The 15,478-nt window shown below is 46.1% G+C and overlaps 1 pseudogene; it reads right to left on the reverse strand.

The window, feature by feature from the left end:
- Positions 1-15,478, reverse strand: part of LOC135908837 (glucose dehydrogenase [FAD, quinone]-like) — a 161,673-nt pseudogene that overhangs the window by 90,047 nt on the left and 56,148 nt on the right.

A 15,478-nucleotide genomic window follows, 5' to 3' on the forward strand; every position in this document is an offset into this window, starting at 1 on the left:
GTCTAGTAGGCTTGAAATCATTATATGTCTACGCTAGCCTCCTGCTTGAGGTCGATGGCACTGCTCAGCGATCACTGCGGTTGGGGAACCAGCACGATACATATATGAGCTATGTGCTTCGGCATTGCCTTTTTTGCTCTGTAAAGCCACAATATCCGAGAGGGATTGCATAAAAACAATGCGATGGCTATTTTTGAGGACGAAATTTCCGTAATACATGTGAGGGTGTGGTAGAGAACGGAACGAACACACACACAAAAAAAATCGGTTATCATCCTAATTCTCGAAAAAAGATAGAGAAAACGGGCTAACGCCGCAGTACGACCTCGCATAGACACACCCCACAACGTTTATAGATCTATAAATGTTGTCGCCGCATGATTAAACCATGCGCTATATAGAAGAAACATATATATAATCCAGCACCTGCCACTACTTAGGATGCTCGCGCAGTTCGTAAACGGTCGCTTTGCTGGACTGGTATAGTTCACATGTAAGGTATGCTGTTATTACTAACCAAAACTATTTTATTCATGGGTGGCAACCTCATCCACCGAACCAAGTAATCACGCAATGTGATCTGCAGCTAACAGTTTCAACGCTTCTCAAAGCATAACAGCACATCCCCTATCATAGCAGAACGGTACCCACGCTGTTACGATCGTCGCGTATGTTTCATTGCTCTTAAACCGCGGCTGAGAACTAGAGGATAATACTGCAATAAGGTCACATTAGTCAGTGGAACATCGAGAAATACACAACTGATCTCCGAGGGTGGTTGTGGGCTCAAATATGCGCGCACACATCACGCTGCGTGCTCCGCCCGCCTCAACGCCAGCAGAAAGTCCGGCCAAACGGACCTAAACCATTTCAGTACGTCTCACAGAACCGTATTCCACGTACAAGACGCCACGTCATACTATTTAGACCGCACGAGTGCGAAAACAAACGCCAGAAACTACCGCGCTGGCGTATACCTTTCATGCAAAGCGATGCGCTCGCCCAAGCCAGCATGCCGAATGCCCATAGACGGCGCCACTGCGCAGCAATTTGGTGGCGCCCATGAAAAAAAGGTGCATATTCGTGCTTTGCTTTTATCTATTTGACACCCCGTCACACATTGGTGGAGGGTACTACACGATTACTACTACACGTACTACACGCTGTAGTACGTGTAGGCGCTGTACGGCGCTGTAGTACTACACGTACTACAGCGCCGATCGCTTCGAAGCGATCGGCGCTGTGGTGTGACCGCCATGGCAGACCAGTCGGAATCTGTGTCTGCGCCGCGGACCACATTTGTTTTAGCCCACCTTTGCGACTCTGGAAAGTTGAGTGGGACAGATGACACCGACGTTGAGGAGTGGCTGACACAATAAGAAATGTGAGTGATCATAATCACTGGTACCTGACGGTCATGCTGGCCAATGTGGTCTTTTATCCGAGTGGAAAGGCGAAGTTGTGGTATGACAGTCATGAGCCAAACTTGGGATCTGGGGTACATTTAAGCAAAAGCTCCGTGATCTATTCGGTAAGGCCTCCAGTCGCAACATCGCTGCAAAGAAACAGCTGTCAACTAGAGCCCAACCGTCCACGAAGTCGTAAATTTCGTACATAAAGAATGTGCTGGCGCTGTGCCGTAAAGCTGACAGCGACTTGCCGGAGTCTGAAAAGGTTGGCCGCATCCTTAAAGGGATAGCGGACGACGCACTCAATCTGCTAATGTGCAGAAATTGTGCTACCGTCAATGCCGCGATCGAGGAGTGCGAGCGCTTCGAGCAGGCTTCGTATTGAACAATTCGCGCGGCTCCCGACACTGCCGTGACGTCTTAATAATGAATAAGTGAATAAGAAGCTCTCGAAGACACGCAAAGTGACTCGCGCGGAAACTTTCCGTGCATTTGCGGGCTTCTTTCGCACTCGGAAAAATACTTTTATGTAGAACTCATTGAGCAACAGAAAGCTCTATCGGGAGTTTTTCATGTCGCTCTACAGTTTTCTCATTGACGCTTTTCTTCTAATCTTAATATTTGAAAACTTAATTAATCCAAGACTAGTGATCTAATTAGGCGGCATAAAAAATAATTTGAGTGTCTCGAAGCGCCGGCAAACAGCATCACCTTTGCTCTGTGCAGCTACGTGGCATTTGCATATTTTTTAAGGCTCGGTTGAAGTTACGTGGGACACGCTGTATAATAGGCCACCTTCACTGCCATCAGCCCGAACCATCGCTCGGTCTGTTCGAGCTTCACGACGATATAAATTACCGTCGTAGTTCCACTACCGATAGCCGGCCGGAGCTTCTGCTTGTTCTCCCCAAGCAAGTTCGTGCTGCTGTTCTCAAAGAACTCCACGATGCCGCAACCGCTGGCCATCTTGGAGTATCCCGCACATGCGACCGCGTGCGGCACCGGTTTTTATGACCCGGTCTGTACCGATCTGTTTGACGCGGCGTCGCTGCGTGTGATCTTTGTCAGCGACGCAGACGGCCCTCGCCATTACCCGCAGGCCTTCTACAGCCCATTGACACACCCAAGGAGCCGTTCCACCGCATCGGTCTCGACCTCCTCGGCCATTCCCTACATCTACTTCGGGGAACAAGTGGATCATAGTTGTGACCGACTCTGTTACGCGGCATAGGCGCCGACTACGGGGGAGATGGGAGCCCCCTGCACAGTTTTCCGGAGGAGGCAGAGCCCCGGCCTTCCGGCGTAGTAGAACAGCTCACACGAGTGGACAACTCACGCAAGTCGTCTATCCCCTTCGCCAAGCGCTGGGCTAGTCTTGTCACTTTCCTGTTTAGGACGTCATTTAGTCCACCGCTACGACAAGGTTGCGCACGTGGGCATTTTCCGCGAGCTTTGCTTTTGCTCGATCCAAGACAGAACCCAATGTCGGCCCTGGAAATATCTCTACCGCCACTCTTTTATCGCCTTTAACCATTTCCCGAATTGCGTCTGAGCACCTAGCCAGGTTTCAGTCACTGGCAATAATCACCATTTCACTCTATCTTTCCTCTACCTGCTTCCCTTTGTCATTTTCAGCGTGATTCGGGCTTGACAAAGGGAACTAACCCCTACGTTGCTGATTTTCTCGCGTGGCGGCCTCAAGGTAGGTGGTACTCTTTCCAACTATCTCCTCACCACGTTGCACACATTCCACCTACTTTGCTTGCACTCCCTCTCCTGTAACGTCGGGGGACTGCGTTCCATTGTCCCGACCATTCTCGTTCACAATGGCGGCCTTGTTCAGCTCTTCTCGGCTGCTTAAAGTCTTTGTTTCACTACCTTCCGTGCATCACGCTCCATACTTAGCTCATTTTTGAGCTCTTCGACGTGTTTGACAAACTTATCCTGGAAAGCCTCTATTTTCTATAGCCTATCATCGACATCACAGTGTGTGCCGCTTCGCCCGATTCCCTCTCCATTCTCATCAGTCCCCTAGTCTGCCTTGAGGGACCCTGCTCACACTGCAGGCTTTTCCGGCTTTCTTGCCATGTATTGCATGGTATTTTATAATGCAAATACTATAATACCATATTAATGCAGAGCACTTGCCTTCTAGCAAAAACCAGTAGGCATAGTATCTAAATCCTTAAAATTCCGCAAAGTAATTCGCACCAGTTTTTTTTAAAGAAATCAATGACGCGCAGACTGAAGGTATGCCACGTTTTCGCACGTGTTCGACCACACCGCCACGCTCTCACTTTCCTACCAAAGCAATATACCCGATACCAAAGCACACACAGTAGAACAACCAATAGGGTTTAGTCTTGCCCCTTCCAAGCTACTATTTAAAGGCGAGGAAGACTTAACATCCCACCCGGTTGCACGTGTTGAAGCACGTCGCGCGAAAGGGCGCTCTGCCTATCCTGCAAAACCAAATATACGCGAAACAATCCCGCGTACACGAAAAAATAAAAAAGGAAAAAGTAAACTACCCCATTATTATTTAAAGGCTAAAAAAATCGGCATATCAAGAACAGAAGCAAGCTAAAAGCATGCAAAAAGCTACTGTTTTCGTCACCATCACAAAGCCCTGGAAAAACACGTCCATCTGGCACAAAACCTCACGCTTGCCTCCTGCACGTGTGCCTGCACGTGCGCCCTTTCCCGGCCAACACGACACGTGACGACCACAGTGGCAGGCGCATGGCGCGGGCGGAGGCACTGGACCGCCACTCTGGGAACAAACACGGAATTTTCTACGTGGACGTCTCTTGCCCTCACCATGGGGGGTGGCATACGGCCGTAGTCTTCCATCAAAACGTCGCGTTGAGCCGCCTGACATTTAGAGCTTAAGACGTAACACATGCGGAGGAGGACGCCATCGCGCTAGCGGCCGAAGACCGGGACTCGGGAGTCATCATCACCGACTCGAGAGGGGATCGCAGAAATATTGAACAGAGATGCATTCCTCTCTTTGGGGGCACCACATCCTTCAAAATAGCAGCTAACTCGCGGCCGTCGCGTCTCGAACGGTTGTACAGGCTCACATGGGCCTCGAAGGCAACGAAACGGCAGACGCCATCGCCCGCGCGCCCTGTCTCTCCTGGCAACGCATTCAGACCCTTCCGACACGGATCCTGAACCCAATCCGGCCCTGACTTTTCGAGAAATTACTCAATTGTACCAATTCGGCCACGCAACTTATCCTAAGCCTTGTAAGGGCCTTACAAAGGTGGAGAAACGCACACTCTGACATATTTACACCAAAACAGTGATGTGCCCGGCAATATTAAAACACTTCGATGCTGCCTGTACAGAAAAGTGCCCGCACTGGGCTTAGAAATCTTCGGAGAGCTTTCATGTGGTGTGGGCATGCCAATCAACCCCGTACTTTGCCCCAAAACTCAACCCCACCCGGGACGACTGGGAGGCAGCCCTGCTCGGCTGCTCCGACCTGGCGAGTCGGGGGGTCCTGATCGACCGAGCCCTAGCAACGGCAGTCGCCAATGGGCTCCTGTGTTAAGGATTAAGAAACACCAATATATGAAAGCTTCTAACCCTACAGCTAGAATAGAATTAACAGAACTTTCCAAGTTAATCAACAAGCGTAAGATAGCTGATATAACGAAGTATAATATGGATAGAATTGGGCTTGCTCTCAGGAACGGAGGAAAACTAAAAGCAATGAAGAAGAAAGTAGGAATAGACAAGAATCAGACAAGAAAGAGACAAAGCCGGCAACATCGATCATTACTAGGGGTGTGCGAATATTCGAAATTTCGAATACGAATCGAATATTTTCCTTATTCGAAGCGTATTCGATTCGAGAAATGCATATTCGCAAATTCCCGAATATTCGAGGATGGCCGAATAATGGTCGAAACGGCGAATATATTCGGACAGACTGTGAATAATTTAGCAATTAACTAATTATACGCTTGCTCCATATTCTCCTAAGAACATGTTTATTCCCTGAGAGCTTCACATGATCCGCTCATTATCTGTATGCTCTGCAACAAGATGGCAAGTTGGGCCAGTTGGTTGGGATTCATAGTGAGGTTCGTTACAGCGCAACACAAAACAAGGACAAAAGAAGGTACAAAACGATGACACAGCGTTACAGCACTGTGATCTTAAGTGCTGTAACGAACCTTACTATGAATGTGTACGCTCTGTTCCAGTCTATCTGCATCAGGCCCGTGAGACATGATCAGTTTCGATTTTTTTTTACCAAGCTTTAATCCAGGGCTCTTTCATAACAATATATGATGTACTTTCGGGCTTTGTAAGTATGCGCAATAAGATATTGACTGAGAAAATGTTACCTGGACCAATGTTGTCACAGTACATAGAGAGCCTTTACTTTCTGAACATGTTGAGCAGTCAATTTTCCTTCGCGATAATCTGCAACAAGCGTTTACCTGACAGAGCATTACCTTACATTACCTGAGTGCATTACCTAGAATGAGTGCCTCTTTAACCTGAAGCAGCCTCGTAAAATGCAATATTATTTTTAAAAGGGTAATAAAGCTATTGTTACCTCGTTTTGCAATTTTTTAATAGTACACATATATTCGATATTCGATTCGATATTCGAGGACAGTTTTTCGCCTTATTCGTATTCGATTCGTATTCGAAAATTTCAATATTCGCACACCCCTAATCATTACTAATATGTATAAGATAGTTGAAGTAGCTGAACAGTTCTATAGAGATTTATACAGTACCAGTGGCACCCACGATGATAATGGAAGAGGGAATAGCTAGAGGAATTTGACATATCAAAAGTAACGCCTGAAGAAATAAAGAAAGCCTTGGGAGCTATACAAAAGGGGAGGCAGCTGGGCAGGATTAGGTAACAGCAGATTAGTTGAAGGATGGTGGGCAGGTTCTTCTAAGAAAACTGGCCACCCTACATATGCAAGGCCTCATGACCTCAAGTGTACCGGAATCTTGGAAGAACGACCACGTAATCTTGATCCATAAGAAAGGGGACGCCAAAAACTAGAAAAATTATCGACCGATCAGCTTAGTGTCCGTTGCCTACAAAGTATTTACTAAGGTAATCGCAAATAGAATCAGGAACACCTCAGACTTCTGTCAACAGAAGGATCAGGCAGGATTTCGTAAAGTCTACTGAACAATACACCACATTCACCTGATCAATCAGGTGATAGAGAAATGCGTGGAATATAACGAACCCTTACACATAGCTTTCATTGATTACGAGAAATCAGTCGAAACCTCAGCAGTCATGCAGGCATTACGGAATCAGGGTGTGGACGAGCCGTATGTAAAAATACTGAAAGATATGTATGCCGACTCCACAGCCACCGTAGTCCTCCATAAAGAAAGCAACAATATCCCAATAAAGAAGGGCGTCAGGCAGGGAGATACGATCTCTCCAATGCTATTCAGAGCGTGTTTACAGGATGTATTCAGAGACCTGGGTTGAGTAGAATTGGGGATAAGGCTTAATGGCGAATACCTTAGTAAATTGTGATTCGCTGATGATATTACCTTGCTTAGTAACTCACGGGACCTATTGCAATGCATGCTCACTAACCTGGACAGGCAAAGCTGAAGGGTGGGTCTAAAAGTTAATGTACAGAAAACTAAAGTAATGTTTAACAGTCTCGGAAGAGAACAGCAGTTTACGATAGGTAGCGAGGCAGTGGAAGTAGTAAGGGAATACACCTACTTAGGGCAGGCAGTGAACGCGGATCCGGATCATATGACTGAAATAATCAGAACAATATGAATGGGCTGGGGTATGCTTGGCAGGCACTCTCAGATGATAAACAGCAGGTTGCCATTATCCCTCAAAAGAAATGTGTATAAGAGCTGTGTCTTATCAGTACTCACGTACGGGGCGGAAACCTGGAGGCTTACGAAAAGGGTTCTACTTAAATTGAGGACGACGCAACGAGCTATGGAAAGAAGCAGGCACGTACCCAGGATATTTTTTCGGGGGGGGGGGGCAACACTTTCATCATCATCATCATCATCATCATCATCATGTTTTATGTCCACTGCAGGACGAAGGCCTCTCCCTTCGATCTCCAATTACCCCTGTCCGGCGCCAACCGATTCCAACTAGCGCCCGCGAATTTCCTAATTTCATCGCTCCACCTAGTGTTTTGTCGTCCTCGATTGCGTTTCCCTTCTCTTGGTACCCATTCTGTAACCCTAATGGTCCAACGGTTGTCTAAACGGCGCATTACATGGCCTGCCCAGCTACATTTTTTTCCTCTTGACGTCAATTAGAATATCGTCTATACCTGTTCGCTCTCTGATCCAAAGCACTCTCTTTCTCTCTTAACGTTATGCCTAGCAATCTTCGTTCGATCGCTCTTTGCGTGGTCCTTAACTTTCTCTCAAGTCTCTGCCCCATATGCACTGGAAAAATGCACTGGGAAAGGCACTGGCAAATGCATTGGCACTGGACAAATTGCACTGGCAAAATGCACTGATTGCACACCTTACTTTTCAATAATAATGGTAAGCTTCCAGTCAGGAGCTGGCAATGTCTGCCGTATGCGATCCAACCTATTTTTATTCTTCTGTGAATTTCCTTCTCATGATCAGGGTTCCCTCTGATTAATTGACCGAGGTAAACGTACTCCTTCACAGTCTTTAGTGGCCGATGGCCATCCTGATCTCTTGTTCCTTTGCCCGGCTATTTATCATTGTCTTCATATTCTGCATAATAATATTCAACCCCACTCTTACACTCTCTCTGTTAAGGTCTCCAATCATTTGTTGTAACTCGTCTGCATTGTTGTTGAATAGAACAATGTCATCGGCAAACCGAAGGTTGCTGAGATATTTGCCGTCGATCTTTACTCCTAAGCCTTTCCAGTTTAATATCTTGAATTCTTCTAAGCACGCAGAAAATAGCTTTGGTGAAGTTGTGTCGCCCTGTCTGACCCCTTTCTCTATAGGTATCTCCCCGATTTTCTTGTGTAGAATTAAGGTAGCTGTAGAACCTCTGTAGATATTCTAACGCGAAAGACGAGTCAGTAAGAAGAGAAACTATTTACAGATTATATTTACAACAATGGTTGCAGCGCTGACCGGTTAGATTCACAGCGCGAGCCCAGTTCGTTCTCCCTCCTCTCTTCTGGAGTGATGGCGCCTACGCGCCTTGTTCAAACAAACAAACAAATACCTCACGCATGTGGCAATATTTTCCAAGCTCTTTACGTAAGCGTCCTGTACTCCTTGATTACGTAGTGCCTCTACGATTGCTGGTATCTCTACTGAATCAAATACCTTTTCGTAATGTATATAAGCCACATAGAGAGGCTTATTGTACTCTGCAGATCTCGCGATAACCTGATTGATGACATGGATGTGATCCATTGTAAAGCATCTCTTCCTGAAGCCAGCCTGTTCCCTTGGTTAACAAAATCCAGTGTTAACCTCACTCTATTGGAGATTATTTTGGCAAATATTTTATATAATACTGGGAGCAAGCTAATGGTCCGATAACTGTTCAATTCTTTAACGTCTCCTTTTTTTGTGTGGATTAGTATAATGTCTGCATTCTTCCAGTTTTCTGCGACCCTTGCAGTCGAAAGACACTTCGTATAAAGAGCCGCCAGTTTTCCAAGCATTATGTCTCCTCCATTTTTGATTAAATCGACTGTTATTCCACCTTGTCCTCCCGCTCTTCATCGTTTCATGTCTTGCAGGGCCCTTCTGACCTCATCGCTAGGTATAGGAGAGTTTCTGTATCCTGCTCATTGCTGTTTCTAAGTGAACTATCGTGACTCCTCTGGTAACTGTATACAGGTCAGCTTAGAATTTTTGCGCTGTTTTTACTATATCTTCGAGATTGCTGATGATATTATCCCTCTTATATTTCAGTGCATACATCGTGGTTAGTCCTATGCTAGGTTTCTTTTTTACTGATTTCAGGCTGCGTTCATATTTTACGGCTTCTTCAGTCTTTCTCATGTTATAGTTTTGAATATCAGTTATTTCCGCCTTGTTGATCAGTTTTGACAGTTCCGCGAATTGCGTAACGCTGTGTGGCCGCCAGTCCCTTACAACCGCGTAGAGCGCAGGACTCTGCGATTCTAGACGTACAGCGGTCACTGCGAAAGATTAGAAAAACACCCCCATAAGCACAGCAGAGATACGTGAGGCGGTTCGACCGATAACTGTAGAAGTGTCATTCAGAACAAGTAATTGCTCTCCACTTCCGGCGGCGTTTCCTCTACTTCCTTTTTAAATAAAAAGATGTTGATCCATAAATATTCTCATAAACAACGGTTAACTTTCTTATTATTCGCTTTTGCTTGCAGTTTGGTTGTTGCCTTGGCTCTCTCCCTTAGTAGATCGCCTAATTTCTCAACTCCTTGCGATTTTTGTTTCCAGTTGCCAATTTTGCACGAAAAGTGCTATACAGTTAGGGAAAAACAGACGAGGTAACAGGCAACAGTCATCTTGCTTATGGGTTTAAGGGTTATCGCAGGGTTCCATGATGGACGCTCTTTCACATTATTTTATTTCCCACGTTATCTAACTCATATCATGTGCATATGGTTCTGAGCATCTGCCAGCGTCGCGGCGAGCCATAACTCAAGGAACCAATGAAGCAAAGGGAAAAGGTAAACGCAATTGGCGTTTTCTCCGGCCGCAACTCGTTCCATGAGAGTACAGACCAGCTGAGTAACAGCAGCATCCCTCTCCTGGTCCCAGGATCAGCCTAAACAAAGAAGATTGAACTAACAAAAGCAACAGCTATGGGCGTGACGGTTGAATAGATGGTTACAACTGAACGCATATCGAGTTAATCGCGCGGGTGCGGAATCTACGAGAAAACTGTCCTTCACATTACAAAAGATGCCGATAACTACCGCCATCTAAAAGGAGTGAAAAAGGCAGCTTAATGCTGACCGATGAACAGCTTCGAAGTCTCAACATTGATCTGGCGGCGCTTTAGGAATGCGTGAGGAGTGGTGGCGTGGGTGGGGAGGGGGGGGGGGGGGGGTATGCCACTTGATTTCGTGGGCGGGGAGGGCCCGGGCTCCCCCGGGCTCCCCCGGGCCCCCCCTGGGTACGTGCCTGGAAAGAAGATTGATGGGTGTAACGTTAAGGGATAAGAAAAGAGCAGATTGGGTGAGAGAGCAAACGCGAGTTAATGACATCTGAGTTGAAATCAATAATAAGAAATGGGACAAGACATGTATTGAAAAGGGAAGATAACCGATGGTCATTAAGGGTTACGGACTGGATTGCAAGAAAAGAGAAATGTAGCAGGGGGCAGAAAATGTTGGGTGGGCAGATGAGATGAAGAAGTTTGCAGGGACAACATGGCCACAATTAGCACATGACCGTGGTCGTTGGAGAAGCATGGGAGAGGCCTTGGCCCGGCTGTGGGCGTAGCCAGGCTGGTGATGATGTGATGAATGAGGAGTGTGATGGCGAAGGTGGCCCCCTACGGGCCACCTCAAACTTCCTGCCTGTATTATATTTGTAATAAAGTTTTTAAGACAGACAGTACGAACAAACGGATAACGACGAAGTGACACAAACACCACCGACAGCGCATAGGCGCCATTTCACGTGTTGCGAGAAAAAACAAACAATCACCCATGAGGGCACGTTCGGAGGGAGACGCTAGCGTGGCAGACGCGGACGGAGACGGATGGTGCTCATGCCGCGGAAATAGCGGTCTGTTGAGTTTCTAGCAAAAGGCCGCCCCTGGCTCCTGTCTGGAATCGACACCACGTCCATGTTCTTCCAGTAGCCTGCGGTTGGCGAACGTCGGGAAGGCGTCTGGCCCAGGTGGCTCAGCACATCCAGCGCCGTGCCAGGGTGGCAGCTGGCGAGCGCCGCACGGGGTCGCCACATGTCTCCACCGTGCGCATCGCCACCTGATGAGCACTGCACAAGCTCTGGCTGTCTAAGCATCTCTTGCATGATTCGGTAAACTCGCTGGTTGTGTAAGTGTACTGGCCCTTTTTTAGCTGAGCTTTCTAGACTGTGTGCATGACTTCTCTGCACGTTGTGTTATCTTTACGTGTATTATTTTCCTATTGCGTTTCACCTCCTAAATATAGTGCTTCTTTTTTTTTATTCACAAACGGTCTCTTTTCTTCCTGTGACTCTACGTCATCGTTGCTTTATAACCTCTACCACGACCCAACTATATCAAGAAGACCGGCGCCACGAAGACAGCGTTATGGAATTGTGATGTTCGAATACTTAAGATTTAAGGGGCCACAAAAGCCGTGACTACAACGTTGCTCCGTGCCGGATACTGCTAACTGCTTCTCCGGCCGCCAAATACGAGGGGTAAAATAAACTACTCGGAAACAGGCTGCCCTGCTTCAACGGAGAGCAACACAGCTCCGCAGCTGGATGACGCGTCTAGTTCAGTAATAAATAATGTTTCTTGGCTTTGACAACGACATTCATTCACATCGTGTGATCTTGTAATATGTTGATGCTGTTTTGTGCTAAGAATGTATGAGTGACTCAAATGAACGAATTTTCACTGTGATGTTTTTTTCCGGCTAGGAAACGCGCCACCTGACACAACCAGTCAAAGAACCCACACGGATAGAAAATGGCACGCCATCTATTCTAGACCATTTCCTGGTTAGCAACAGCATTCTTCACCACGACTCCAAAATAAATGTTCTTAAAGGGTTATCTGAACACAGTATGGCATATCTGAACATGGCACTAAAATCTGTGACGAAAAACAAGCCGGAAGAACCCATGGTACCAGTATTTACTCACGCTGATGACGTTGCGATTTCGGACGCGCTTGACATATGTTTTTCAGATTTTGTTGCTCTTTCCCACTCCAGCGATAGCTCTGTTGATGACTTATGGTTTTTTTAAAGAATCTCGTCTTGAAGTGTGTTAAATACTTTGTTCCCATGAAGCGCAATATAGTGTGGACCACAAACCCGTGAATGACGAAACAGTTTGTACGGTTGGGAAGATCGAAAGACAAGAACGATAAGAAAACAGCACCAAAATCTCTTATCCATGCATAACGCTTCTTAACTGGCTGAGGTGCGTCTGCAGCTAAAGCAGTCCATAAAAAAGCCATAATGTGTCAATGAAAAATTTTCTTCTCTCGTCCCCAGCAAAATTATAGCGGCATTTCAGGCGTCAGAAGAAGTCCATAGTAAACCTTTGCAGTGATGGAGTAACTATAGCAGACCACTCAATTATTGAAAATTCGTTCAACCAGTTCTTCTGTTCAGTGTTCACGGACGATAAGGGTAGATGGGCAAGTTTCGAATTGTATAACGGGGACCACCCTTCAATTAATGATGTGGAAATATCAGAAGAGATATCATAGAAGATATCATAGATACCACAGCAGATATAGAAGAAATATGCGAAGAGATAGTTCTCGCTCTTGTTAAACATTGATGCAAAAAAATCGCCAGCTATAGATGGTGTACCCAATGCCTTCCTTGTCAGACATGCTGAATGGTGTTCAAAATACTTGTGCTTATTGTTCAATGAAGCGTTATTGCGAACAGACATTCCAAAAGACTGGAAACACGGAAAGATAATACCTCTAGCTAAATCACCAAACACCTTTTTGTACGCCAATTTCATTACTATCCTCGTGCGCCAAGACAATCGAGCACATTAACGTTGAGTACGTGTCCACTTTTCTAGAAAACAATAACTTCATTGATTCCAGATAACATGGCTTCCGCAAAGGGCTGTCGACAATAACGCAGGTAAGGGAAACTATCCATGATTTCGCTCAAGTTTTGGTTAAGCAAGGCCAAATTGATATCATATATCTAGATTCTGAAAACGCTTTGATCGCGTGTGCCGCCAGAACCTACTTTTAAAACTGCGAGACATATTAAAGCACAGTGCGCTGCTTGCTTGGATTGTGGTCTTTTTATGTGATCGGCAACAGAGTGCATTTTTTCAAAGCGTAATTTACAGTGCAGCATCGGTTCAGTCCGGTATACCGTAGGGCTCCGAGCTGGATCCACTTTTCTTTTTGGTTTTTATTAACGACATCCTTCGTGATATACCTGTTAATATTAAGTTATTCGCGGGTGATTGTATCATTTATCATGAGATAAAAAGCCCAAGCGATCATGCCTTCCTACAGGTAGCTTTATCCGAAATTGAATTTGGTGCTCAACGTGGCAGATGAAAATTAATCAAAAAAGACAGTAGCCGTGAGAATAGCTCAAAAAAAAGCAGCCATTAACATTTTCTTATACGACTAACGGTCAGCATTTATCCTTCGTAGATACCTACAAATATCTAGGCGTCATCATCACATCAGATCCTAAATGAAATTGACCATGTTACTTATATACAAATAAAGCTATGTGCAAAGTAGGTTTTTAAAGAAAGTCCTTGCGAGAGTCCACACATGAAGTCAAATTAATAGAGTATAAAACGTTCGTTAGGCCTATCTTGGAATAGTGCGCGGTAATTTGGGATCGGCAAACCCATGCAAACATAACAAAATGTGGAAATGCTCAAAGAAAATACGTTAAATACATTTTAAATTCTTATAGTAGGAAATCATCTCCGAGTGTTCTTTTAGTCAGTGCTTACCTAGAAACACTGCAGGTAAGAAGGCGTCGAGAAAGACTGAAATGCATGCACTTGATCTACCATGGTAAGCTTAACCTAAACAGAAATCACTGCATTGAACACGTTTCTCGACACCCAACGAAATCGCATCATTATAAGAAGCTAAAGGACTTTGCTTGTAAGATGGACAGTTTTAAAAATTCCTTGTTCCCGCAAACCATTCGCGTGCACCACAATGCCATGGAGTGTCTAACTCTCGAGAATTTTTTTAAGGTGCTTCAAATCATTTATTTTGTTTACAAACTTGGTTTTCACTTACCTTTCCCTATCCTTCTTTAAGCTTTGATCTTGCATTATGTATCATTGGTTATATTACTCGGGCAGTCTCGCTATTTTTCTTTTCGCTCCTGTGTGCGCACGCCCATATTCATGTTTCTTGAAATGTCGCTACGCATGCTGTCACAGGTCGATTCACACTTCACGCCCTTTCGTTTTAGTGTTGCATAATAGCGAAACATGACAGCGAGTGTATGATATCACCTTCAATGTCAACATTGGGCCTATCAGTCGTGTACAAGGCCTGGTCTTGCATAAAGTGCACAGCATTCTTCACTGGCGATTCCGTGAGCGTGACTTTGTCTTTAAGTAGGCGTTGGTTGGCGTAACACAATCGTTTTGTTATGGTTGCCTCTTATTATTGCCTGGTACTTTTCTGTGCTTCATGTAACTCCCACTTCTGCCAAGGGCCTTCAAACGAAAGCTGTCAGTATTACCGAAATAAATTGTTTAATAAAAAATTAGAAAAATAGAATCAATACTATTGTAACCGCAAAAACTGTTGCTAATCTAGCTATACACATGGAATAGAATGCTAGCCATCCAGAGAGATAGAAAAAGAGAAAAATAATATAAAGCCGTATCAGAAGGCTCACTTATAAACATGTGGTCTCATGTATAAAAAATTTAACTAGATCCAACGCACATTTTGGGATTTATGTGACGCGAAGCTTTCGTGATGCGCTCAGTGAAAGATTCGCCGAATGCACCGCCTTCGTCCTCGGCGTCAAAGAAAACGAGGCACGAGATGCCGCGCGCCGTGCTGGGCACACACACACGCAGCGATCGTGTGGTTGGCACGACGGGCGTGCGATTGTGACACCACAGGATGCGTGGTTTCTTTTTCGCCCCAGCACGGCCTACTCGGCCAACAGCGTCCTACCTGCTTGACGGTGGCGAATGCGCAGTTCCCCTGCGTCTCGGTGTAGAACGCCCAGTCAATGTCCGAGCCCTGGCTGACGGTGGTGAAGAAGGGCACGTCGGTCACCGTGTCCTCCGGGCCGCCCGCCTCCAGCAGCAGCACCCGCGTCGACGGCTCCGCGGACAGCCGGTTCGCCAGCACCGATCCCGCCGAGCCGCCGCCCACTGCCGGAAGGGACGGCGGGGGGGGGGGGGGGGGGGGGGAGGGACGAACGGTCAGC

The sequence above is a fragment of the Dermacentor albipictus genome, chromosome 2, assembly GCF_038994185.2.
Source record: "Dermacentor albipictus isolate Rhodes 1998 colony chromosome 2, USDA_Dalb.pri_finalv2, whole genome shotgun sequence".
In the NCBI taxonomy this organism is placed as follows: domain Eukaryota; kingdom Metazoa; phylum Arthropoda; class Arachnida; order Ixodida; family Ixodidae; genus Dermacentor; species Dermacentor albipictus.